We start from the raw sequence: 27395 nt of genomic DNA on the forward strand, positions 1-27395 counted from the left end.
TATGAATGTTACCTTATGGTATATGGTAAAAGGGACTTGGAAGATGGAATTAAGTTAAAGGTCTTGAGATGGGGCGATTATCCTGGATTATCCAGATGGACCCTAAATGTAGCTATAAGAGTTCATATAAGAAGGAGGCAGAGGGAGACTTGACTACAGAGAGGAGAACTCCACAAAGGCAGAGACTGGAGTGATGTGGCTCCAAGCCAAGGAATGCCAGCAGTCATCATAAGCAAAGAAACAATTATTCCCTGAAGCCCCCAAAGGAAACCTGTCCTACTGACAATGACTTGGTTTTAGCTTAGCTCCAGAAGTCTCAGTCAGACTTCTGGCCTCCAGAGCTACAAGAGAAAATCTGTGTTGCTCTAAACCACCAAGTTTGTGGTAACTTACTACATCAGCTTCAGGAAGCTAGTACAGATAAAAATAACATTTTTGCTGCAAGGATTGTCATCAGAGCCTTATTTTACAGCAAAAGGGTGAAAAATATTGGAAACATAAAAAAAAACTATTAAAAAGTAACCATGTCATGTTCCTACAATGAAATACTAAACAATCAAGAAAATATTGAACTATTACTTAATGATAAAAGATTAACATCCTATAACTAAGTATAGTTCCTAAGTATTTCCATTTGATACATTTTTCTAATAGTAAGCATCTTATAATTCCTTCTGTCATTGTATAAGTTACACGTTTATTTGCAGAGTGGTATGAGTGTTAAGGATGGTTTGATCCCTTTCTATGAATAAAGATGCAGGAAATGGTGGAAATTTAGTAGAGGAGGTCAAACAGAGCAGGGGGTCCAGAGCTGGCATCCTTCTGGGCTCTGAAAACCCCCAAGGTTCCTGGCAAAAAGACTCTATACACACCTCATCCTGGCACCATGGGGCATCTGGCCTGCAGACCCTGCCCGCTAACAAATGAACGAGTCCAGTCTCCTTACCATGCAGCGCAATTCCCCAACCCCCCACCTCAAGTCTGTTTCTCCCAGACTTTCTCAAAGCATGGTTATTTTTGCTTCCTTACTCTTATCTGTCTCTCAAGGTTGGGTGGTGTATTCGTTTACTAGGGCTGCCATTTCAAGTTAGTACAAACTGATGGCTTAAAACTGTGAGAGAACTTATTCTCTCACAGTTCCAGAGGCCAGAGGGCCAAAATCAAGGTATGGAGAGGGTTGATTCCTTCTGGTGGTTTTAGGGGAGAATCTGCTCCCTGCCTCTCTCCTAACTTCTGCAGTCAATCCTCAGCATTCCTTCGCTTGTGGATACACCACTCCAATCTCTGCTCCATCTTCATAGTGCCTTCCTTTCTGTCTTCTTCTCTTCTAAGGATGTGTCACTGGATTTAGGACCTGAATCCAGGATGATTTCATCTCAAGATCCTTAGCTAATTACATGTGCAAAGGCACTATTTCCAAAAAAGGTTAGATTCTGAGATTCTAGATGGACATGAATTTTGGGAGATCACTACTCAAACTATTACAGAAAGCCTTCAACTTCTCTTTCTCTTTGGAAACAGGGTCTCACTCTATAGCCCTGGCTGGAGTAAAATGGTGCCATCTTGGCTCACTGCAACCTCCACCTCCCAGGCTCAAGTGATCCTCGCACCAGGATCATCTACAAAAAATACAAAAATTAGCCACCATGCATGGCTAATTTTTATAGAGACAGAGTCTCCCTATGTTACCCAGACTGGTCTTGAACTCCTGGGCTCAAGGAACCCGCCCACCTCTGCCTCCCAAAGTGCTGGGATTACAGGTATGAGATACCATAGCCCGCCTCCCTGCTCTCTCTCTAGTTCAGTTCATTTTTTTCTCTAAGTTTCAGTAATTCCACAAGGTCTTCTCTGATTCTTCCAGGTCCTATCCCTTCACAGAACTTTTCTGTAGTCTGCATTCCACAATTCAGCCATACTGCCATACTCCCATCCCCTGTTCATTGCCTAGGACCTACAGATGGAAGTATCCAAAGGCAGATGGACACTCCCTAAACGGATGAACTTCCCACCAACTGCAGGTGCCAATGTTAGAATGGGTAGCCTCAGGAGAGATAAAATTCTCCATCATTAAAGTGTCCAAGCAGAAAGCACCTATCTGGACAGGCTGGGAGGATGCTGTGGGTCTGAATGGGAGATGGAATTAGGTGGTCAAAAAGAGTCTGATTTTATTAAATATGAGAGCAAAGACTATACTCAAATAACTTCGCACAGTGCTGAGCACTGAAAAACCACTAAGCAGATGGGTATTACCCCACTAGGGATGCTCCCTTAAATCTCAATCTTCCTGCTTTCAACAAATGCATGAAACTCTACAAAGCAAAATAAACCATGAGAAAGAAAATGCTAAGACTGAGGCTATTTGTATATTCAATGGCCATTTGCAGACCACCTCCTTGGTATACTGCACTATGGGATAGAATCTGACACTCTTATGCGAGTCTGTCTTCTTTGACAGTAAGGTGACAAGCAGGGCATGGTGACATGAGCCTGTAATCCCAGCTACTTAGGAGGCTGAGGTGTGAGAATCATTTGAGCTTGGGAGTTCAAGACCAGCCTGGGCAACATGGTGAGACCCCATCTTCGATTTTTTAAAAAAGCAGCAGCAGCAGGTGATAAACCAGGGCAAATCCCATGCCAGGAGACCCCTAAATCAGCACCCCCAATGGTTACGTGACCTAAGAAAGGAACTCAATGCCACCAGAGTGTCTAGATGAGCAGCTGGAGAGTCCCTTGGCTAAACCTAAGAGATAGGGTTCTGGGATCTATTTTTGCGCCTGCCCAACCCACTAAGGAAGGGAGAGAAGGCAGAGGAGCTGCTTTCTGCAGCAGCCAAGGGCAGGCTGTCTGCTCATCCTGGAGCTCAGACAAAGCACACCCACCCGGTGGTGATTTATCAGCCGTGGGAGGCCCAAGAAGCTCTTAAGCCGCAGGTGGGTGCCTGTAAAGCCACCCTCCCGGGGGAGCACAGACCTCAGGCCTTGCTCTGCTGCTAATCACCATAAGCACCCCGGTGCCTCAACCCCAATCTGGGTGGCCCTTAACCACTCCCACAGCCCTGTCACATGCTCGGTGATCTCAGCCGGCCTCACAGAAACCCTGTCAAGTAAGCAGGACAGGTGTTGTTATTATTCCCACTTTACAGATGGGGAAACTCTGGGGGAGCAGTTCGATGGTTTGCTCGGGGCCACCCAGGGAGCGCATGTCCCAATTCCTCCCATAGACTAGGCAGGCAAGTGGCATCCCCACTCCCTCTGCGCTGCCCGCCAGCGCTTAAGGGTTTTACAAAGGTGGCAACAAATACCAGGAATGTCTCTTCCCCCTGGGCCCTGGGCCCCTTTTTGGATGCTGGAGAGCCTGACTCACTAAAACTCCTGTGTCTTTCTGTTCAATCATCCTCCCTCCTCCCGCTTGACAGTTGGGAAGTGGAGGGGCAGGGCCCTGGCAGGAGTAGGCATAGCTTGTGCCCAGGCTGAGCCTCCCCCAGGAGCAGTAAAACTTGCCTTTTGGGATCTGGGAGGAGAAGCTGCCCATTCTGTACTTTTCCAGACGTGGAGAAAGAAAGGAGAACGCGGAGCTGATTTGAACTCCTGGCTCAACTCATGAGCCCTGCAGAGGTCCTCAGAGGTGAGCCTTGTGTTTTACTAAGCAGGCCCAGGAAGTGGTTTGGGGGACTTCAGAGCAGAATGGAGCAAGAGGAACACTGCCCTTGTTGGGAGCCAGAGGTCAGTGTGGTGTGAGTTAGTGATCCTTAGGCCAAGGGCCTCCACGGGAGGGTGGGGCCCCTGGACCCACATAACCCACGCTTCCCAAAGGCCTTCACTGCAGATGTGATGGAGCCACAGGAACCAGGACTCAGGAGGTGGCACCTGCAGGGCCAGGAGGAGAGAGACATGCAGATGGGGCCAGCCCCTCCACAGCCCACTCCTCCTGGAAGCCCAGAGTCTGGCTGGCTCCTTGAACCTGATCTCCTAAACAGGACAAAAAAAAAAAAAAAAAAAATGTCGTTGTGATTTCCCCTGATCAACACACTTCTTTTTCCCCCTTTCCCAACCCCTGTGGAATCTGCACCCTCAAGAGGCACCTAGGGAGCCACCAGCAACTAAGAGTTCAAGGGCCTCCTCTGCATTTGGGGTCAGGCAGAGAGGAGCCACAGCAAGGGAAGGTGAGTGGACAGTTGCAAGCTGTGAAAAGCCAAGCTGCCTCCAGGCATCTAGGCCTGCGTTTGGTTCCCATGACACTCTTACTGGCAGCGTTAATAACTAACCACGTCCCAGACAGGTGCTGGCGGCCTAGCCTTAGGAGTTCTTGTTCAGGGCTGGAAATGAGTCACTTCCCTTTTATAGTTTGCTAGGAGACTGAGTCACCCAGGGGCCGACCGTTTCACACAAGTTCTCACACCCTGGCCAACTAATGTCCATGTTCATACCCTAGACCTACCCATCTACCAGGTCAGCCGGGCCCAGTGGGGCTGACCCTCATGGTCTATGTCAAATAGCATCCCCAGGAGTGATCCAGTCCCTGCCTTCTCCCTTTGTCCCCCAATTCTCCCAATGGAGATGGCCCACTCAGCGTCCCAAGAGGCAGCTCCTGCCTGGGCAGCTGTCTGAGAAGGACAGAGTCTGACAGGTGGGCGCCCATGCCTGAGGCCCAGTTAGATCCACCTCATGTTTGACCTTCCTCTAAACATTGCTGTCGTGCTTCCTCAACCCTTTGTTTGGAAACCAAAAATACCAGAAGTGGAAAGTTCCAGAGCTGATGGACTAAAGGACAAAACTGCGATGCAGTAAGTCAGCTTCGTCCCTCTCGGGAAGGGCAGAGGCTGAAAGCAGGTAAACTGAGGTCAATGACTGTTAATACACTCCCCTACTTCAGGAGTCAGGTGGGAGGCAGGAGAGGTCACCGAGTCCAAGGCTCCGGGCACCCACACTCCTCAGGTGACTCTGGTGTTAATCTCTCAGGAGTAATCTCTTGATAGACAATAAATAAATGTCATTCGAAAAAACAAGCTCATATATATTTGTCAGTAACCCTTCTTTCCCACTCCCATATGGCCTCTCTTATGTTTGCCTGCAGGTGGGTACCCATGCCCAAGACCCAGTGACATCCACCTCACCTTTGACCTTTACCCTAAACACTGCTTTCATAACTCCTCAACCCAAGGGGTGCATTTGGTCTCTCTTTCTTAATTTAAAAATTAATTCTTCTTAATTATAAAAGAGAGTGTATTTAAGAGAAAAAGAAATAATGAAACTAAAAAACGGGAGGTTAAAAAAAAAAAAAACCTCCCCAAAATAGTTTGGGGATTTACTTTTTTTTTTTTAATCCTCAGAAAGTCCCTCTTGCTACCTGGTTTCTAAAACAGACAATCAACAGAGATGACATCAGATTAAACAGCACTGGGTGTCTCACTGCCAGGGGCTCCAGGCAGGTGTGAGACTGACAGGTTGAGAAAAGATGACACTATTTCTTCCCTTAGAAGATGAAAACCGAGGAGGAGAAATGACAGCAGAGGCTGAGCCCCGGGTGTGGTGGGAAACGTGACACCCTGCCAGCCGTTGGCCTTTTGGGTGAACTCCGCTCGCTCCTCTCCATGGGATGACACTGCAACCCGGCGCTTGTTAGCTCCCCCGTCTCTCAGGTTTCACAGCCAAACTCAGCCCGGGGGCTCGGAAAGCTCCGCCTGTGGCTGTCTCACCTCCACAGAGCGCCCCTGGACTTTCCAAGCCTGCATTTTGAACTCTGTTGGCTGCAGCCGTGGCTTTCACTTGACCTCTGCAGAGAGAGAGGGGCTTTCCCTGGGACACACGTCTTGCACATAGCAGCTAAGAGCACCAGCCAAGCTTCGTCGATAGCACCAAGGGTCCAGATGCCAGGAGAGAGACTCCACCCCCGGAGGCGGCTCGAGAGTCCAAGTGAGTCATGAGGTCTGACCAGCAACCATAATGTCCCAGGGTGAAGTGGGAGGCCTGGAGATGGAGCCTGCGCAGGGACAGGAACCACAGTGACTCACAGTTGGACCCTGAGGGGAAGTTCCATCTGCAAGTCCTCTAAATGGCTCTGGTCCCCGGGTGAGCTCATCCCCACTGCCGCTGACACTCAGAACCAGGACTGGCTTCTTTCTCCCAGGGCCCGGGTTTTTCACTCTCAATTATGGTTATGGCAGAAACCAACATTCGAGCCGCAGCACCTCTCCCCTACCCACCACACACATACATGATGGATGGACCTGGGGAAAGAGAGTGTCCTCCTGGAGCGTCAGAGTTTACATCTTTAAAAATAGTCCTTCCTCCTCATGATCTCACCACAGAAACTTTTGGAGCTATATGGTAGGGAATGTGACAGTTCTTTAAAAGGAAGTATGCGAAATCCACACAAGGCAGTAACATTGTAATATCACTGTTTATAACTGTGGCTCCAGGGACCCAGCCATGAGGCTACCATCTTGCTCCATCTCCCTGGGCCATTGGTCTGGGAACGGAAGAATGCAAGGCACTGGAGAGGAAAGGGTCCACACTGCCCAGGAGCCTGGCGGGATCACTCTGGAAACACACTCAACCTTGGGAGAAACAGACAGCGAAAAATCCCACCACTCCCATTGCCCTTTCCTTTCTCTAAGCGTTTCCAACAGACAGCAACATGTACACAATTCTAAGGCTTCATCAGGTAGAAGGGGGTTCTGGTGTGGCCCTCAGCTAGCTCTCCGCAGTGTGCATGAACAGCAAGGTCCCCCAACAAAGGGCACCAGGCATTCATTCCCTTATAGATTCTATTTTCAGGTTACGTGCAATTACAGGAGAGTTGCTAATCACCACCAAGACGGGGCCGTCCCGGAAGCATTCTGAGAAAGACACGCTGGTTCTGTGAGCTCTGAAGCACCCTTAGTCTGTCCTGCCTGGAGGATCAATGTGGCCGGAGGATGAGAAAGACAAAAGAGGAAAGACGGCTGAACCAGTCATTCCTGCCGTGGTCAAGTTGTCCTTTCTTGGAGGGAGGAGGAAGACGGGAGGGAGCTAAGAGGCTGCAAGACAACAAGGAGACCCCGCAAAGAGCTTCAGAGGGGCCACGAAGAATGATCTCAAGCAGTATTAGCTGCTCCATGGCATGCTACTGTCCCCGTTGGGTGTTCCCTGCACTCTGTACCCCTCAAGCCCTAACACCATCAGAACAGGAGGAAGGGTGCATTTGCTGTCTCTCTCTTCCTACCCATCTTCCCCTCTCCATTTCCTTTTTTTTTTTTTTTTTTTTTTTTTTTTGCTGCTGGGGCTGCAATCTGCCAGTGTGACCCCTGGTGGCTCTGCAGCCAGGAGGGTGAGGAGAGTGGCCCTCATATGAAGCCACAACCCCAATGAAAGAGGCTATCCTGAATCCGGGAGTCACACGGTTGTTGAGTATCAGTCCCTGAGATGTGGCACCGTGGCGTGTCACCTCATCACCACCATCAATGTCATTCTATGGTAACGTGTGTGTGCCACTGTGTGCCAAGGACATAAACAGGCACATTCAATATCCCTCCTGCTTGGACCCTTCCCCCGCCCGCCCTCCCCTCCTCCTACTGGTCTCCCTGTTGCTCTCAGCTTCCCTGTAAAGAAGTCTTTTTCACACTGAGTTGGATCACAGCATGCTTTGCTCAAAACCCTGCCTGGCTCCCAGGTCCCTCAGAGGGAAGGCCCAAGGCCTCCGGGCCTGACCTGGTCTGGTGGTCACCGCCCCCTCAGCACTCAGCGCTCACTGAGCTTGATTCTCAAGCACACTATATACTCGCACCTGCTTTGGGCCTTGATGTACCTGCTCCATCTGTTTCAAAGGCTCCAAAACATCCTCCTGCAAGTCTGTGCTCAAATGTCGCCTTCTCCGTTCAGCCCTGCAAACTGCCCTCCACCTCTCTCCCTGCGTTGCACACTGGAGCTGCCTTTCCTGCCTCTTTTTTTTTTTTTTTTTCCTCCATAACACTATCACCTCCTTACATACTAGAAAATTTACATACTTACTATTTTTTACTGTTTAGCCTGCCCCACCTTGACAGCCAGTGTGGCTGCAGGACAGGAAAGGCAAAAGAACAATGATGGCTGACCCAATGCTTCCCGTCTTTCCTGGCCCCATGATATGGTTTGGCTCTGTCCCTATCCAAATCTCATCTTGAATTGTAGCTCCTATAATTCCCAGTGTTGTGGGAGAGACCTGGTGGGAGATAATTGAATCATGGGGACAGTTTTCCACATCCTGTTCTCATGGTAGTGAATAAGCCTCACGAGATCTGATGGTTTTATAAGGGGAAATCCCTTTTGCTTGGTTCTCATTCTCTATTGCCTGCCACCATGTAAGACGTGCCTTTTGCCTTCTGCCGTGATTGTGAGGCCTCCCCAGCCGTGTGGAAACGTGAGTCCATTAAACCTCTTTTTCTTTATAAATTACCCATTCTCAGGTATGTCTGTATCAGCAGCATGGAAATGGACTCATATACCCCATTAGAAGTCAAGCTCCATGCCAGCAGGATGGAGCCAGGTTTGTTCAGTGCCTGTTCTCTGCCTAGAGCAGTCCCAGTGAACAGTGAGTGTCCTGTAAATATCTATTAGGTGAGTGAATGAATGAATGAACTGATGAACAAGTGAAGGGTGGAAATGCTGCCACTTACAGGGAGGAGGCTATGCATCTTATGGAATGAGCTGGTCTTCAGGATGGGGTTCCCTGGGGAGGGGGGGAGAGGGCTGGCAAAGGCAGAAGGTGCTGCTTCCAGAAAGGCAGGCCTGCAGTTTGCCTGGAAATCCCCTTGGCATCACTCATCAACCCCCACCCCAATACACATCCAAACCCAAACAGTAGCTGAAGAGTAACTTCAACCATAGACTCTCTTTCCAGGCCCACGCTCCCACAGGTGAGTGCATGCCGTCATCTGGGCCCCTACTGCATGCTCCTTGGATCCCAGGATGACCAGTAAAGAAAGGATGGTGGGGAATGAAAGAGATCCCCTCTTACCCTCATCCCACTCTCAATGCACTAGCTGGGAAGGCAGAGCCAGCACTGCAGGTGAAGCTCTGAAGGTGAGATGGTGGGCAGGTAAAACAGCTGCCAGTCCCATGGACCCATGGCTGTGGGTTTTTAAGCAATGAGGTACACAGATGGTGACACAGGGAGGGGGTGTGCTGAGCACGGTGGCAGGGTGCAGTCAAGTCCAGTCTTGGGGTGAGATACAGACCAGGTGAGCTGGGCTGAAAGGATCCAAATGTGAGTGGGAAGTGATGGGAAGTGAGGTGGAGTGTCCAGTGAGATTTGGTTGCTCGGACAATAAACAGAGAGCCACGATGGTTTTTTTCTAATAAGAAAATGCCATGTCCAATGCTGGATTTCAGAAAGAGGCTTAGGGAAGAAACCAATAGGATTACTTTGGGGAGGAAAGACTTGGAGTCCAAAGGCTGGGGCCCCTTGTGGTTATCCCAGCTTGCTCTATGAAAGCCAATACCAGAGGGGTGGCTGGGAGAAGGGAGGGGAAGGATCAAATGGAAAATTGCTGTGGAGTCATTGTCAGGACTTAGTATTCTAGTGGGTGGGGGAGTTAAAACCAATGTCCACCTTCCTTCTACTTGAGCTGCGTGGAATAAGATAAAGATAAATAAGGAAGGGAACGAATAGGCATCCACTATGACCTAGACTTTGGATTTGGTTATTTCATTCAATTCTCAACCTCCCCTGAGGACACGGTATTAGCATCAGCATCTCACAGATGAGGAAATTGAGGCTTTGTAATTTACCCAAGATCATATCCAGAGCTAGGGAGACTGTAAAACACAGAAAAAAAACCCACTGACATTCATTGTAAATGCATAATACATCCCAGGCACTGAACTGTGTATTCTCCCATTTCACTTCAAAACATGGAAGAGATTATTTTTATTATCTCCATTTTATAAATGTGGAAAGCATAGTTCAGAAAAGTGAAGGTCACCAGCCCCAGGTCACAAAGCAAAGACGCAGTGGAAATGGGATTTGAACCCAGGGCATCCGGGTCTACACTCTACCGCTATACTAGACTGATAGTGACAAATTTGCAACATAATCTATCTAGTTCCAAAAATGTGTTTGCATTGTACAGCAACTCAAGCAGTATTAGCTGCTCCATGGCGTAATGTCCCCATTGGGTGTTCCCTGCACTCTGTAACCCTCATGCCCTGACACCATCAGAACAGAAGGAAGGGTGCATTTGCTCTCTCTCCTACCCCTTTTCCCCACTCCCTTTCATTTCCTTTGTTGTTGTTGTTGTTGTTGTTGTTGTTGTTGCTGCTGCTGCTGCTGCTGCTGCTGGGCCTGCAATCTGCCAGTATGACCCCTGGTGGCTCTGTAGGCAGCAGGGACAACCCTCTCCCAGGCTTCATACTACTTGAGATGATTTGCTTCCAATCAAATCTGACCATGTTCTGAGCTTCCAGCTTAGTACTTACGACTGAGACTTACAACCAGTGCTGTAACCGCTGTGGATGGTGGAATCTAGACAACCCTGGGCAAACCCAGCCCTTGCAGTAGGAGAGCGGCCCCTTGTTCCACATCCTGTTTTATTGGGAGCAGACTTCAGTTGGCAGCATGCCAGAAAGCCCTGATATCCCATTTAACCCCATGGACAGTCTCTGTGTTTCTGAAGGCCAGCAGGTGCAATCCACCTGTTTATCTCCTGGACCCGCAGGCTTTGAGTCACCTGCCTCATGTTCTCCCTGCAAACTGCAAGACCTCTGTGCCCTGCAGTGGACTCAGTGTGCTCAGGGCAGGTAGCAGGACCTGTTGCATGGTGCCCCGGGGAGCTGGGAAAATTCACAGTCACTCGAAACAGCAATAGATCCCAGCAACAGTCCAGGCCTGGCTTCCTCACTCGTTAACTGTGTGACCTTGGGCAAGTGACTGAACTTCAGTCTCCCCATCTGTAGGTTGGGCATAACAGGACCTGACGGCTAGAGTTGTAAGAGGTGAAAATGAGTTGATTCAAGTAAAAGCCAGGAACACAGAGCCTGGCCTGAATTCATTGTGATGACTGTTTGTACTTATTAGCCCATGTCCCTGGGTCTCTCCGATGGCTAACTGCAAAAAGCTCCTGCCTGCCAAATGCTGCTCTGAGCTGGGGGCTTTAGGGATGTCTGGGCAAAGAGTTGCACTGAAGAAGGAGCAAAACCTCGAAGTAAGAAGAGCCACAGGGAGGCAGCTGTACTATGACTGCCAAGTGCAACTCACCTCTTTCTTGTCCTTTCCTGGTACAAAGCACCCACCGAGTCAGCCAGAAACCTCTGATTCCGCCTAGAAAAATAGGAGAAGAGTTACACCAGGAAACAAGATAACGAAACTCATCTTGAAGCTTAAATGTGGACGGAGTGGTTCCTCAGTACCAGACAGCTCCCCACAAGCACATAGGAGTTTAATAGCTGTTTATTCTTCCATATAGACTAAAACTACATTCATCAGAAAAAGGGGAGTAATTCATTTCCTGTGCCAATTACGGATACGGCAAACTGAAGAATATTTTCAAAGAAATACAGTTTATTATGATCACAAACTTGACCTAGAATAAACTACGATGTCAATGGATATTTACACTGGATAGTAATTTTTTCAAGTTATAAAAATACTTAAGTTTACAATGGACATTTACTACAAAACAATCTAATGCCACAGTGCCAAGTTGTTCTATTTTTATTGGGTCTTTTACTCCTATGATCCTATTTCTGAATTTTTATATGTTCTAATTTATTATATGTCTGAATTCACTCAATGGGATGACATATGAGGAGCGTCTAGTACCATGTCTGGTCTCTGTTAAGCACTCAATAAACATCAGCTATACTATTATTAATTATACGTTCCTGTGTGGGTTTCTCTTTCATTCCACCCATATAATTCCTGAACAAACATACACAGATATCAGCATAGTTTCTGCTGCTAAAATAGATATTCAATCTTTAAACCCAACCTCTGTTCAACCTAATTCCGACACCAGGAAGAGTAGTATTTCAAAAGGTGTTTAAAGATAATAGCCCCATTCTAACTTTCCCCATCATTAGGCTCAAAGAAATCACTCTAGACCCTTAGGTTGGCAAATGAAAACAGAGAGAAGAAAGAAAAAAAGGAAAAAGAATACCATCAGATTTGAAACAGAAAACTTGTAACCTTCACACACAAGAGAAAGGATTGTCTCTGGCTGGTGTTTGTTCTTTTGCTGGGTGTACATTATACATTATCACTCCGGTAGTTTCTGAGTTACTGAGGACAGGGCTGAGCTGGTACCCTGCGGCCAACTCCATCAACCAGCACCTACCACCAGATCAGATTGGAGGTCCCCCTGGGCTCCGGCACCCCCAACCCCCACAGCAGCAATACATGTTTGCTGGGCCTGCCTCCCACTATCACACCCATGAACTTAACCCAGGACCAACCTCGAATGCATAGGCTCTTGAATGCAGGGCAAAGGAGGTTGACAGTTTTAGCCCTGATGAATCATGCAACACTTGGGACCTAACTGGCCAATGCTGGACCTACCCTGCAAATGCTAGAAAACTCACCAAAACAGAGCAAGCAAAACTTCACAAGACCCACCAACTCCAACCCTGGCATCTGGAATGGGTTGCTGTTTCTACTTTATACAAAGCCACCCCCATATGCAACCCATTTTCAGTTTGTTATTAGGTGGAAAGCATCCAATAAACTCATTCAAGCTAAAGCCCACCTGAATGGATGTAGCTTCAGTGTTACCCCTCCATGGGGGGTGCACACTTTATCCTGACTCAGTCTTGACTCTTCACCCTGTCCCCGTGAAGCCTCAATTCTGCCAATGTAATAATCGCAGGGATTGGGGAGAGAGAGTAGTGGGACACTGGAGAGGGATCCTTTTGAAATCCTACAGTGCGGAATAGATGAAAGAGGGGAGGCAGAGGCTTACAACCGAGGCTCTCAGACCTGGCTACTCATGGCAATTCCTGCCCCCTCCCCTGGACAGCTGGAAAATCATTCTGAAGCCTGAGCCCCACCCCAGAGGTTCTGATTGCTATAGGTGAGGCCTGGGCACTAGGATTTTTTTTTTTTTCTTTTTTAAGTTCCCCAGGTAAGTTTAATAAGTAGCAGATTCTGAGGATCATCTGGCCGTCTTGCTGAAATTTTGCATTCGGGGGGTCTGGGGTGGCAGCCTGAGACTCTGCCTTCCTAAACTTCTCCTGGATAAACCCAGCGCTGGGGGTCCTCAGAACATTCTGAGCTGCAAGGACTTAGAGGTATCCCCTCTTGCCCCTCCTATGCCCCTGAGGAACCTCAGGCAAGCTGACCACACCCCTACCTCCAGCCACAGCTTTCTCCTCTGTGTTGGAAAACACCACTTTTCCAGGAGGCCCCAGAGACGTGCCCCGTTGACTTCTCAAGTGCCAACTGGGTAAGAGACATTACTCATGTCCCAAGAGACAGCTGCCCCCTTCCCCCTTTCCTGTAATCCTGTTCGAAGCAGTCCAGCTTGTACCCTGAAGTGCACCTGGATCACTGCATCCAACACAATGGTTTGTTTCTGCTCTGGTCCTTAAAGGGAGTAGGGGTCTCTTGCCTGCTGGCTTTTTGCATCGGCAGGTTGACCAGGGCCACCAAGACGCAGGGCCGCCCAGGGAGCCTGACTCTGTCCGGGGCCCACTGGCCTTGGCATCTGCCCTGTGAAGCTCTTCCGTGACTTCACACACACCTCCCCACCACGTAGCACTGCCCTTACTGTCCTTGCCGCGGACGGCGGTGGGACAGGGAGTGGATGGCACTCCCTCGGAAAGAGGCCAACAGCAGCACGCCACACCCGACTCCAAACCTCTGAGGGAGGCCACAGACTGCAACTGGCTACCCACAACCTGCCCCCAAGGGTCCCTCCCTGCCTCCCGCACCCCCCGCCCCACCCCTCCCAGTTCCTTCCAGACATTCCCAGGGATGCCTGGAGCCATACACCACCTAGTGGTTCCCAGCTCAACACCAGCAACAAGACACCTCCAACCAAGAGGGAAGAGCCCTTTCCTCCAGGACAACTTAGACTGAGGAACCGGGAAACAAAAGGCCCAGCAGGTGAGGCCACAAGGAGACATTAGGCTGGAATACGTCCAGTCCCACAAACTCGCCACCTTCTCCAAAAAGTGCACCAGGAACGCAGGAGGCCATGCTGGAAAAGGCTGCCACACGCTACAGGAGACCAGGGTGGAAAGGGAAAAATACCTGGAACGGGAATGGGATGTCAACACTTTATGAGCTAGAGCCCCCTCTTTGGCCAGAATAAGAATTGCAGGTTGGGGGAATTCTTGGATATTCGGGATGGGTCCAAACTCAAAGTGGAGTGATTTCTCAACAAAACAGGCCAAGTAGTCAAGAAATCAAACCACTGGGTCCAATTTCTAGAAACCTACCCAAGGCCAACACATCTACTGGACTCCCAATACTTTTAGGGGGCCCAAGAAAATGTTCTAATTCCTTTTAAAACCAGAATGAATAAAACGACAGGAATACGAATGCCTAGATAACAACGAATCCAGCCTGACTTCTATTCATCCTTGTATCACTGTAATTGTAAAATACAATATTTGTTTATTTATTTATTTATTTATTTTTGAGATGGAGTCTCGCTCTGTCCCCTAGGCTGCAGTGCAATGGCGTGATCTCGGCTCACTGCAACCTCTGCTTCCCAGGTTCAAGTGAGTCTCCTGCCTCAGCCTCCCAAGCAGCTGGCACGAGCCACCACACCTGGTTAAGTTTTGTATTTTTAGTAGAAACGGGGTTTCACTATGTTGACCAGGCTGGTCTCAAACTCCTGATCTCATGTGATCCACCTGACTTGGCCTCTCAGAGTGTTGGGATTACAGGCGTGAGCCGCTGCGCCCAGCCGTAAAATACAATGGTTTTGTTTTTGTTTTTGTTTGAGACGGAGTCTTGCTCTGTCGCCTAGGTTGGAGTGCAGTGGTGCGATCTCGGCTCACCGCAAGCTCTGCCTCTCGGGTTCACGCCATTATCCTATCTCAGCCTCCCGAGTAGCTGGGACTACAGGCGCCCGCCACCACGCCTGGCTAAGTTTTTGTGTTTATAGTAGTAGAGACGGGGTTTCACCGTGTTAGCCAGGATGGTCTCGATCTCCTGACCTCGTGATCCACCCGCCTCGGCCTCCCAAAGTGCTGGGATTACAAGCGTGAGCCATCGCACCTGGCCCGTAAAATACAATTTTTAATGTTTTATTTTTATGGAGGAAGGGGCCTAGGAAGACAAAAGTGCCAAAGATCATGAACATCATCATGTGGTTCTGAATTTACCTACTTTTTTTTCCAGTCTCCAAACTTGTCAGCCTTTACTGAAACCCCTTGTTGAATGCTCTTTCTCAGAGACCCCCACTTGAGCCAGGGGACCCACCCCCACCTGCCTGCCATAGGTTCATCCTTTTTACTCCGGGTTCTATTGAAAGTTTTCTGACCCACTCCAGGCAAGTTCATCCCAGGCCCCGGCACCCTGGGCCTGTTTCTGGACAGGCAGAAGCTCCAACAGCTGCCACCCCCGCCTGTGTGTGAGAAGTGCAGACTGGCAGGATGGAGCAGCAACTCTGAAGGCCAAACACACACACTCAGCCCCCTGCAGCATAAACACGGAGCATACATCACACCCAGGCCTATAAAAGATAATTATACAATCTGATCTGGCAAATTAGTGCCACAGAATGTCTAATTCTCACAATGAATTCCAGGGTTGGATCGGCAGGAAAAATTAACCTGGATCTTTATTGGGATTTGCCCCCAGGTCAGGATTAGGGTTTATTTATCTCCTTTATTTTCCTGTTGCAGGAGGGTGGAAGGCCTTCTCTCCTGCCCGCCCCTCCCCACCGCATCCAGGCTTGGCTTTTTGATAAGCAGGCTGCCCGGTGATCTTTCCCACACACTACCTGACCCAGCTCAGCTAAAATCAAAGAAAGCACCAACTAGGAGATATGTGTGATGTTTTTTTTTTTATAAGGAAGAGAAGTTCAGGTATCCCATATCAAGGGATTCACTAGTTGGAACAAACTCAATACAAGGTAAACAAAAGAATGAACATTTCCAGATGGCAATGTACCTCCTAATTATTCTGGCCCGGCTCTGAAATGTTTACTTGGAGAACACTCACATATACACATTTCTCCAAACACCTTTTTCTTTCTTTCTCTCTTTCATTTGCTCTTCCTTTCCAAGGAGTCTTTCCAGAGGAGATAGTGATTAACAGGAGTCGGTGCTCATCTCCTATGCTCATTAAAGAGCTAGATCACCAAAGAATTGTTACCGCAACGCCAAGACAAGTTGACACCAAGCAAGGATTATCTTTCATCTAGCAAAAACAAACCTGATGGCAGGCCGGCAAGTTTTCTCCTCTCTTTTACTGTCTTCCTGGGGGTTTCCCCTGCGGAAGATCGTTCCCTATCCAACCTCCCAAGTCAGCCCTGCAATGACCACACACCCAGAGCTTGAAAGACAAGGCTCCGGTCAATATAGAGGGTTAGCATTCACCCTTTCAGCCTACAGAAAATGGGAGTCTGTCAGAGAAATAACGCAAGCTTCCCTGCATCTAATACCCGTGTGAGCTACTCACAAAATTCTTAAAAAGTGCCTCTCTCTGAGACTGACCTGGGTGAAAGAGAAACTGTGCTTTTCTAGCCTTACCAGTGGAGGGTTACGGTATTTTGCTCTGGCGTGGGCACCAAACTCTTCCACTTTGGGCTAAGGTTTATCATATGTGGGCAACCTCACCCAAACAAATATATGTACAAGGGTAGAGGTGTGTATGTGTGTGTGCCTACATGTGTGCATATATATATATTTTTGTTTTCAAGGACAATGACATTATGGAAAAACAAACCAGTTCTACACAACTGCCTCTGACTTAAAGCAATGAAAATGTTGTTTTCTTGTGCCTCGCCCAGAGGGATTCTAGGTGACCCAGTGAGAGGTGGCGGAAAGAGAGACTGGAACGTGCAAACCTACCATCAGCTGGAGTGCAATCTTTGTAGAGTTCTAGCCAAATCACAAACTCCAGCTCCAAATTGGGTGAGACGAGCGTGCACTTTTTGGAAGGAGATAAACACCCACTCCCCACAGGCTACATTGAGGAGCCTCACAAGGAGCTGAGAAAGAGCAAAGAAAAATCTCCCTCTTCCTGAAGGTGAACACAGGAGGATGCAGGCTTCATTCTGAACAGCCATCCATTCTAGGTGTGAATAGAGGCCATGGATGAGGAGTAAGAGAACGCTAAGGAGTCAGTAAAAATGCTGCAGACACAAGGACAAAACAATCTCAGCATATTATCAAATGATCAAAATCATGTCACACATGCATGGGTTCTACAGGCAAAGAGTTGCAGACTAAAATCTTAAGTCTAGACTTTTTTTTTTTTTTTTTTTTTTTTTTGACACGGCGTTTCATTCTTGTTGCCCAGGCTGGAGTTCAATGGCACAACCTCAGGTCACTGCAACCTCTGCCTCCCAGGTTCAAGTGATTCTCCTGCCTCAGCCTCTGGAGTAGCTGGGATTATGGGTGTCCACCACCACACCCGGCTAATGTTTTGTATTTTTAGTAGAGATAGGGTTTCGCCATGTTGGCCAAGCTGGTCTCAAACTCCTGACCTCAGGTGATCCACCCGCCTCGGCCTCCCAAAGTGCTGGGATTACAGGTGTGAGCCGTCACACCCAGCTTAGTCTAGATACCTTCTGGGTGTCCGTTTTCTCAACTGAAAAATGGGGATAGCTGTAGTGACTACTTCTTGCCCCTTGTAAACCCTCTACAACCATAACTGTTATTTTTATTTGAGGATGTAAAATAGGACTATGCTTTTTTCTATATTGCTTGTTTCTCTCTATATAATTAATTCTAAATTAAACTGTGTATTCAACTGCTTTGCATATTTCCTGCACTATAGCAAGTAATCCATAAATGTTAGCTATTGCTAATACTGTAAAAAAAAAATTATAGAATTGCATGGGTTATAAAAGCAAACTTGGAAGAAGGAAGCAAAAGGTTAGCATTAGTTAACAGTGATTTGTTTTCCTATTTTTACATGTCTAAAATAAACAGGCATTGTTTGATGAAGACAAAAGTGTCATGGTATTTAAAAGATAATAAAAATAAGATGGACATTCATTGTTGTGAACTAGAAATAAAACTATTAAGTGAACTTAAAAAAAAAAACAGTAAAAACAGAAGCTACAGACTTGTTTGCTACATCAGAGATGGATTAGAAATCAAGGATAAAGAGTATCCCCAAAAGGGTACTCTTGGGACCACCGACATGACCCAAAGTGAGACAAGAGCCAGACACACCCAGATGGCAAGTGCTGCTGTCAATTACAGGGATGGGAGGACAGTTCTTTCCACTGAATGATACAGTCAATATTGGCTTGAATGTGAACGTGACTGAGAATCCTAACCCAGCTGACAGGCTGCAGGCCACAGGGTTGAACAGACCTGCTCTGTGGCATTTCCCAAATACCTGTGCCATTATAGACAGACGGTTCTCACAACACCCGCCTTTCGGTTCAGGACCTACAGCCCCTTGCACTTCCCCACGCCTGTTACACAAGCCCAGGCTGGGAGCAGAGGCCATGCTAGAAATACGGGGTCTGTGGCCCCACATGAGCCCAGGAAAGCAAGAGTAGACTTGATCCTCGGATTCCTTCTGCTAACTCTTCAGGCTTCCCAAGAAGGTGGGAATTCAGGTGACAAGGGGACCTCGCTCAGGTGCCCAGACCTCCGAAGCTCCCCCTTACTTTCTTGGCTCCCCTTCTTCCTCCCAGGTCCAGCACAAAGGGGAACCCGAGGCTCAGTCCTCAGCCCATCCTAATTCCTGTTGCTTCCCCTTTTCCTTGAAGATGTCCCAAACCCCTGTCCCAGACTTTTTTCCTAAGCCCCATTTTGCCAAATGCCTAGAGGGCAGGCTGATGACTGATTCCAGCCAGGATCTCAAATTCACCACATCCAAACAAATCCCCATACATCCTCAACCAGGCTTCTCTCAGCACCTCCCCATTTCAGGGAACTGAACCTCACTCTCTTGGTCACCCAGATGGGATGCCCTCCCCTCCCATAAAGCTCATCACTGGATCCAAGCACCTCTGCTAATGCTGTTCATGATCCATCTTCTCTTATATTCCTATGACCATCAGGTCTGGGATATTCCCATAATAATAATGTCATATATTCCTTCCCTTCCCTTCCCTCCCCTCCCCTTCCCTTCCCTTCCTTTCCTTTCCTTTCTTGGTCCCTTCTGTGCTGCCCCCCCACCCCAACCACCACTCCTTCTCCCTCTTTCTTTCATTTTCAGTTTTGAGACAGAGTCTTGCTCTGTCACCCAGGCTGGAGTACAGTGGCCTGATCATGGTTCACTGCAGCCTCAACCTTGTAGGCTCAAGCAACCCTTACGCCTTGGCCTCCCGAGTAGCTGGGACTACAGACTTGCACCATCAGGCCCAGCTAATTTTTAAAATTTTTGTAGAGATGGGGTCTCCCTATTTTGCCCAGGCTGGTCTTAAACTCTTGGCTTAAGCCATCCTCCCACCTCAGCCTCCCACAGGGCTAGGAATACAGGTGTGAGCCACCGCACCTGGCCTCATCTCTTTACATATGTTCCTTTACTTAATTTCCTCGACAATCCTCCTTCATCTTGCATCATTTCTTGCCCTGTACACTGCTCTTCCATTCGCTATCTCTATTTCCATGCTGGAAATCTCCAAGATCTTTGATGCCTCAAGGTCTCTGCACTTGCTGTTTCCTTAGCTTGAAACATTTTGCTTAACTTCCAAAGTCTCCACTCAGACCACACTTCAGAGCCTAATCTAAAATCATTCTTGTTTATTTCATTTTGGTTTGTGTCTCTGTCCACGAGACTGTTAAGATCCTTGAGTGCAGACAGCTTGTCTGTTTTATTCTCCATTTTACAATCAGCACCTGAAACAGGCCCTTTTGGGGTTGAACGAATGAATGAACACGAGCATCTCTGGGTGAAAGATACGGCAAGGAGGTACAGGAAGATTTAAGACTTGCCCAGGGTCCTATGGCTGGTAAGCGGCTGTGTCAACCTTTGCACCAAGGTTCTCTAGATCCAGGGGTAAAGCTGTGAGTGACCTTCTACTGTTAAAGCAACACCCCATGTGGCTCCTTGATTTCAGATTTGCCTGTTCTGGTTCCTTCTACAGAGTTTTCCCAGCTGATCATTCTAAAACATCAATTAGTTCTTCCAGTCTCTGCTAAGTAGTTGTCAAGGGCTCCCTACTGCTTTCCACGTACAGACCCAACCTCTCTGCCCGAGGCCAGAGATGAGAGGCCATCTATACTCTGACCCCTTCTCTTCCCTCTCCAGCCTTGTTTGTAAGATGTCCCTATAGGCATCTTATCTCATCTCTACCCCGCCCAACACTAAAGCTCACTGCTCCCCACCACCTGTAACACCTTCCCTGCTTTGCCTCTCTGCAATACCTTCCCTTGAAGCCCACCCCAAGTCCCACCACCCATGAAAAGCCTCCTGATTTTCTGGCCCTTGGTGAAGGCTCATACTTGAGCCACAGGGTTCACTGCCTATGTCCCACACTTAGCAGTAAGCATAAGATAATGGGGGACCAGGCGTGGTGGCTCATGCCTATAATCCTAGCAATTTGGGAGGACAAGGTGGGTGGATTGCCTGAGCTCAGGAGTTCGAGACCAGCCTGGGCAACATGGTGAAACCCCGTCTCTACTAAACTACAAAAAAATTAGCCAGATGTGGTGGCATGCACCTGTAGTCCCAGCTACTCCGGAGGCTGAAGTACAAGAATCACTTGAACCCTGGGGGTGGAGGTTGCAGTGGGCTGAGATCACACCACTGCAGTCCAGCCTGGGCAACAGAGCAAGACGCTGTCTCCAAAATAATAATAATAAGATAATGGGAAACAGGCTATCCATCCTCTTGCTCCAAAAATACCTTAAATTCCTTTAGGGTGGGTAATAGGCCTCATGTGTTTGAATTCCCAGAGCCTAGCACAGTGCACAACTCATTCTTTGGAGTAGCCCTGGTTAACTGAGAGCATGCTATGCCCTTGGCTCTGTGGTCTGTGGTCCTCCACCAACCTGTGCAGACAACCTCTGCAACAGCAGAGCTCTCTGGAGACTGCTAAACTAGAAGGGCTGGACTTTCTGCTCTTGGTGGCTTGTCCATCCCTCCAGTCTTTCCCAATCCACCTCCACCTGGAGCTGCTAACGACTGTCCAACTTTCAGCTCTCTCCCGGGTCTTCCTAGAGCATAGTCGTCACTAACTTGAACTTACAGATGGAGCCCAACCCACTGTGCTTAAAAAAAAACAAAAAGTTTATGAGCCCATCGGGGGTTTTCTCCTTTAAAATCACATCTTTGCCCCTAGGGATACACACTGAATACGGTGTCTGTAGCCATCAGCAAAGCAGAGGCCACAGAGGCCGAGCATCCCCTGGCAGAGATCATGATGTCACTGTGGTCAAACGCTGCTCCCAGCCTGTGAAGGCGGAACCACAGAAGGTGTCCTAGGCCCAGGTCCACCAACCTCATGCCAAGCCTTAGCCCCTATGTCTCGGTTTCACCATGTTTAAATGGAAAATAAAATGCTCCACTCAAAAACACTTTTCCAATGATATTTTAAGGAAAAATGAGATCACAGAAAATTAGGGAGGTAAGTTTAAATGGTGTGACCCCAAGCAACATTTTTTTTTTTCAAAGAATCCCAAGAGGCTTGTTCACCAGAATGGTGGGAGGGGTGGGGAAGGACACTGGGGAAGACTGTAAGCCCCAGAGACCACCTGCACAGCAGCAACACTTACGCTAACGTGAAATGCTCACAATGCTACAAAAACCCACACCTATTGCACACAGCTCTGTCCTCCCCGGTCCTCATGCGCAACCAGACCCTGAAGTCCTTAGGTTTGTAAAAGCTGCCGACCGGCCAGGTCAACATCTGTCCCTGCCAGAGATACCAAATGTTTCCTAAACCCACCCCAAGCCCAGCTCACTGAGCTATGAATAGTTATTAATGTTAACTCACAGCATTAATTAAAAAACGTTCAGCCAGGCAAATTCTCATACTTTTAAAAAGTCATTTGGGTAATCGCCTTTCCATGCCGCAAATTTTCCAAACGACTGACAGGTTGACATTTCACAATGTTGTTTGTTTTAATCAAGAAGGGGGGGAAAGTCAGCGTGGTTCCCCAGTTCATTTTTCAGGTGCCTTGATTTATTGATTGGCAAATCCGCACTTAATAGCTATACAGCGAGGCTGGGGATGAAGGTGGCTCCCGCCGCCCTGGGTTGGTGTCTGGGCTGGGGAGGAGGGAAATGTCCGCAGGGCCATGCCCCAGGCCTTCCTCCCCCTTCTCTTGAGTTTTAACACCCAGCCCCCAGGGACCAGGGCCACACTGCATGACTCCCAACGCTTATTTCAGAGGCTCACCCTCCCTACCAGACAAGGGCGACTTCCTGAACCAACACCGAAGGCGGTGGTGCTGGTTCAGCAAACTCAGGAGTCGGGGGCAGTGTGGACTAAACCCTTGGTGGTTTTCCAACCTAGTTCTTCAAAGCAGCAGAACCCACAGTCAAGCCAGTTCTATGAGTATGAATCCCATCTCCACTGTTTATCATCCTTGGACAAATGCTTTAACTTCTCTGTGCCTCAGTTTCCTCATCTGTCAAAAGTGGATATAATAATAGTATCTACCTACAAGTCTGTTCTGAGGGTGAAATCAATTAATATTTGTAATGCACTTGACATGGTTTGGCTGTGTCCCCACCCAAATCTCAACTTGAATTGTATCTCCCAGAATTCCCATGTGTTGTGGGAGGGACCCAGGGGGAGGTAATTAAATCATGGGGGCCAGTCTTTCCCATGCAATTCTCATGATAGTGAATAAGTCTCACGTGATCTAATGGGTTTATCAGGGGTTTCCACTTTTGCCTCTTCCTCATTTTCTCTTGCCACCACCATGTAAGAAGTCCCTTTTGCCTCCCATCATGATTCTGAGGCCTCCTCAGCCATGTGGAACTGTAAGTCCAATTAAACCTGTTTTTCTTCCCAGGCTCTGGTATGTCTTTGTTAGCAGCGTGAAAACGAACGAATACAGCACTTCAAACAGTATCTGCAGTAAAGTAAATGCTGTGTTTGTGTGGGTTTAAAAACCTCCCTTGTCCCTCCCAAACTGTAATCCAGGACCCCAACAGTCAACTGACAACAGAGTTGGATGTGCCCTGGCTGACGTGAGCAGGACAGGTTGGACCTCACCCATCGCTCTGGTGCCCTGTTTCCCCAGGGCGCCACTGATGCCTCTCCAAGGCCCAGCCAGTCCCAGAGCACACGGTTTGAAAGCCACTGCTTATTCTAAGGACCGAACATCTTCAACTTTCTACTGGACACACACGCCTGGCCATGGCAAGAAGTCTTTTATGGAAAGCCAAACGCATTCTCCTGGCAAGGCCACACGGAGCACTCCAGGCTCCCTCTCCAGGTGTCCCCCCACCCCCCGTGTCTGGCGGCAAATGGCTAATGACAGATGGGCAGCCAGGGGAGGCCTGAGGTTTGCACGGAGGCTCACACTCACCCCCCAGCGCATCACCACCAGGAGCACACTGCAGCCAAGCAGCCTAATGGAAACAGACAGCAGCGACCACACAGCCCTTAGGGAAGAAGGAGTTTTCTTAAAGAAAAAAAACATCACTAAGCCCTCAGGCAACCTTATAACAACAAAAGACAAGAAACTAGTGGGCAAAGACCTTGCTCTACAATCACCCACACACCATAAGGTATTTCAGCATTGATGGAACACCTACTATGTGCCAGGGATTAGACCAGGTACCAGAAATGCAAAGAAGAGAAGGCAGCTTCTAGGCTTTCCAGAGTGGAAATCTACTAAGAAAGATGATGCCAACTAACACTTATATTTTGTGATATGGATTATATATTATTTGTGATATGGATATACATTAATATATAGAATATGATCCATGTGCACACTGAGGCTGGGGGAGAAGGTGGCTCCCACCTCCCTGGGTTATTGGGCGGGAGCATCTGAGCTGGTGAGGAGGGAAATGGCCACAGGATCATCTGCCAAAGGGTTAACTTGGAAAGAAAGCTGTTGGGTGTATCTGAGTATGAATGGCAACTCTGGTATTCTTTAGCTGTGCCATCTTGGACACCGAGGTTTTTATAGCTTTTTAAGGCATGCACACCACCAGGCAGGCAGATAAATAGGTGATCAATTAATCGCCAAGGACAGGAAATGAGAAAGCCTGGCAGAGGTGGTATGTGAATGAGGCCATAGGGAGGTACTTGGCTGTGCTCAAAGTCAGATGAGTAAATGAAAGGAGCTCACAGGAGTGCAGGGATCGCGTGGCCTCGGGCCTGCATTTACCCTGCTTTATCATCTCCATTGGCAAGATCTGAACCATCCTTCCTCTTCCTTCCTGTCTCTCTGGGGTGTCTGGAGACACAGGAGAACCAAGCTGGGGGGCAGTGGTCAAGGGATGGGGAAAGGTTGAAGATCTTCGATTGCAGGAGGAAAGCCAGCTAGGAAGTAAAAGGATGATTCTTTTCCTTGAGGAAGCCATGTATGGGCAACGGTTGAAGGTGTCTTTGGGTTTATCAGAAAATCCTAACAGAAAAGAAATGATTTACCAGGTAAGAATGTGCAGATATTCTGAAACACTAAACTGAAATCCTAAAGCCCCATAATATGGCATCTTCTTTGCCAGGCTCGGCTGATTTTAAAGCCTCGTGCTGTGACCAGGAGCCTGATGAGAAGGTTGTTTAACTGGGTTCTCCTAATCCCACGGCCACCCCAGAGCACAGGACGATGGGCCCCTCTTGGAACCAGGCAACCAGGGGAACCTAGGCCTGCTCCTCGTGTCACCCCACTGGCTTTTGTGCTGTGGTAGGAGTGTGGTTTTCAGAAAGTTACTTAAACCCAAAGTCTGAGATAAAGACAGAGATGGGAGCCTCAGTCATCCCATTCTAGGCTTCCGACATGGGACCTGCCAGTATCCCGGACACCTGCTAGTCCAATAGACATGATTAACCAGAGAGGAAGGCAGGGAGGAAGAAGGTGGGGAGCAAAGCAATAGAGGTCTGACCCTCCTCCTGAAAGTCTCAGAAACCCCAAACATGTGGTTCAACAGCCTCTTGAGGAGTATCACTTTGCACACTATGGCATGCGTATAAAGGAGCAAAGAATAAACATATGCCTTGCCTCCAAGGGCTTACAGTCAAATGCAGAAACTCAACGTAGCCCAACTCCACAGTGCACATATACAGGCTGTAGAATTATGCATGAAACCAAGACACGTGCAAGCAAAGTTTTACCAACATATGCAAGTCAAGGTTCAAGTTTATAACCGAAGAGGCGGAGATTGGGTATGCCAATTGCCTTAAATGTTTCAGGAAAAAAAAAAAAATAGGTAGAATTTCAAATTAATGTAGGCATCAGTACAAGCTTAGGACTATTGGTTTCCAGTATCATTTAGTATACATTCAACTCTTTCTACTGGGCTGTTCGGAGTCCCACATCGTCTGCCTCCAACTCTCACGGCTTGTAAGTTTCTAGCTGGGTTTGTATTACAAGAACTTTGTAGGCTTATGTTTCTGTTAAGATGGATGCCTCTTGAAGGCATGGTCCAGAACCAACTATCTTTTTCTGTTGTGAGATGAATGTAAAACATTTCAGAGTTTCACCTTAAGAAATCCTACTCCGGCCAGGCACCGTGGCTCACACCTGTAATCCCAGCACTTTGGGAGGCCGAGACGGGTGGATCACCTGAGGTCAGGAGTTCGAGACCAGCCTGGCCAACATGGTGAAACCCCGTCTCTACAAAAAATACAAAAAATTAGCTGGGCGTGGTGGCAGGCACCTGTAATCCCAGCTACTCAGGAGGCTGAGGCAGGAGAATCTCTTGAACCTGGGAGGCAGAGGTTGCAGTGAACCGATATCGTGCCATTGCACTCCAGCTTGGGCAACAAGAGTGAAACTCCATCTCAAAAAAAGAAAAGAAAAGAAATCCCACTTCCCAAAACATCCTCCATTTAGTATAGGGGTGGAGATTATTCCAGTATCTTACGTGTAGAAAGATGTAGAGGAGTCCAATTCTGCCAGGCCGTTTCCAATAAATAACAGGCAAAACGTCACATCATGTAGTCAAGAGAGTGTTGAGAGAAGTGAAGGCTGTAACTCTGACTACTAAATGACTTAGGAGCCTCAGAGAGACACTTGCCTTATTTACATCTTTGCAAACTGTATACAGTGGATATTTGTACCTTGGGTTTTGTTTTGTTTTTTTTTTTAATCTATGGTTATGTAGGATCAGTGAAATATGGGTGCCCAAATTTGGGGTAAAGAGAAGCCTTGGGGTGGAAGCAAAGCCAAGCCTAAAACTCCAAGCCCAGCCATTACTGTCTAGACCTCAGGGCCTGCAAGATTCCTACTGTCCTCCCGAAAAATGTCCTGGGCCTCTTGTGTAGACATATTCACACCAACTAGGCCCTTCAACCAGAAGGTTCTGACTATCAGAAGATACTTGGAGAAGACTCCAAAGTTCCCAACCTCCAGGCATTTGAGAATTCATAACCAAAACCAGGCTCTCAGTTTAAAGGGATACTGTGATGAGTGATGAAACATGTGAGCCTTTTGAGCCCATCTTCAGAAAGTGTCCACTTGACATGGTCACACAATGAGTAGCCTCTGAGGTGCCCAGGGCCACCTCTCACCCAGGCAACCGCAGAAGGAACTGGGGACTTATACTAACACCAAATCAGAACCCACTACTTTTAGATACTGCCAAGAAGCAGAAGACTACAATTTATTGGTTAAGAAAAATACTCCCATAATTAATTATTCATCTCTGCAATAACAATAACAACCAATAGTGAGAACACATGATCCTGTTTGCACTTCTTTTCTCCATCTAAAATAAATACACCAATAAAAATTTAAAAATACATAAGGCCAGGCACAGTTGCTCACACCTGTGATCTCAGCACTTTGGGAGGTAGAGGTGGGAGGACTGCTTGAGGCCAGGAGTTCAAGACCAGCCTGGTCAACACAGGAAGACCCTGTCTCTCTACCTTATTTCTTTTTCATTTTTTGAGATGGAGTCTCACTCTGTCGTCCAGGCTGGAGTGCAGTGGTGTGATCTCGGCTCACTGCAACCTCTGCCTCCTGGTTTCAAGCTATTCTCCTGCCTCAGCCTCCCGAGTAGCTGGGATTAGAGGTGCGTACCACCCACACCCGACTAATTTTTGTAGTTTTAGTGGAGATGAGGTTTCACCATATTGGCCAGGCTGGTCTCAAACTGGCTGGTCTCGAACTCCTGACCTCGTGATCCACCCGCCTCAGCCTCCCAAAGTGCTGGGATTACAGGCATGAGCTACT

General features: G+C 48.1%; 1 long non-coding RNA gene across 1 annotated transcript in view; it reads right to left on the reverse strand.

Moving 5' to 3' along the window:
* The window catches only part of LOC105469085 (uncharacterized), a 186348-nt gene that overhangs the window by 13733 nt on the left and 145220 nt on the right, over nucleotides 1-27395 (reverse strand). Inside the window, exon 2 of the long non-coding RNA XR_011615982.1 lies at nucleotides 11212-11274. This is a non-coding gene — a long non-coding RNA (uncharacterized lncRNA). The remainder of the gene's footprint in view (nucleotides 1-11211; nucleotides 11275-27395) is intronic.

The sequence above is a fragment of the Macaca nemestrina genome, chromosome 17, assembly GCF_043159975.1.
Source record: "Macaca nemestrina isolate mMacNem1 chromosome 17, mMacNem.hap1, whole genome shotgun sequence".
NCBI lineage: Eukaryota > Metazoa > Chordata > Mammalia > Primates > Cercopithecidae > Macaca > Macaca nemestrina.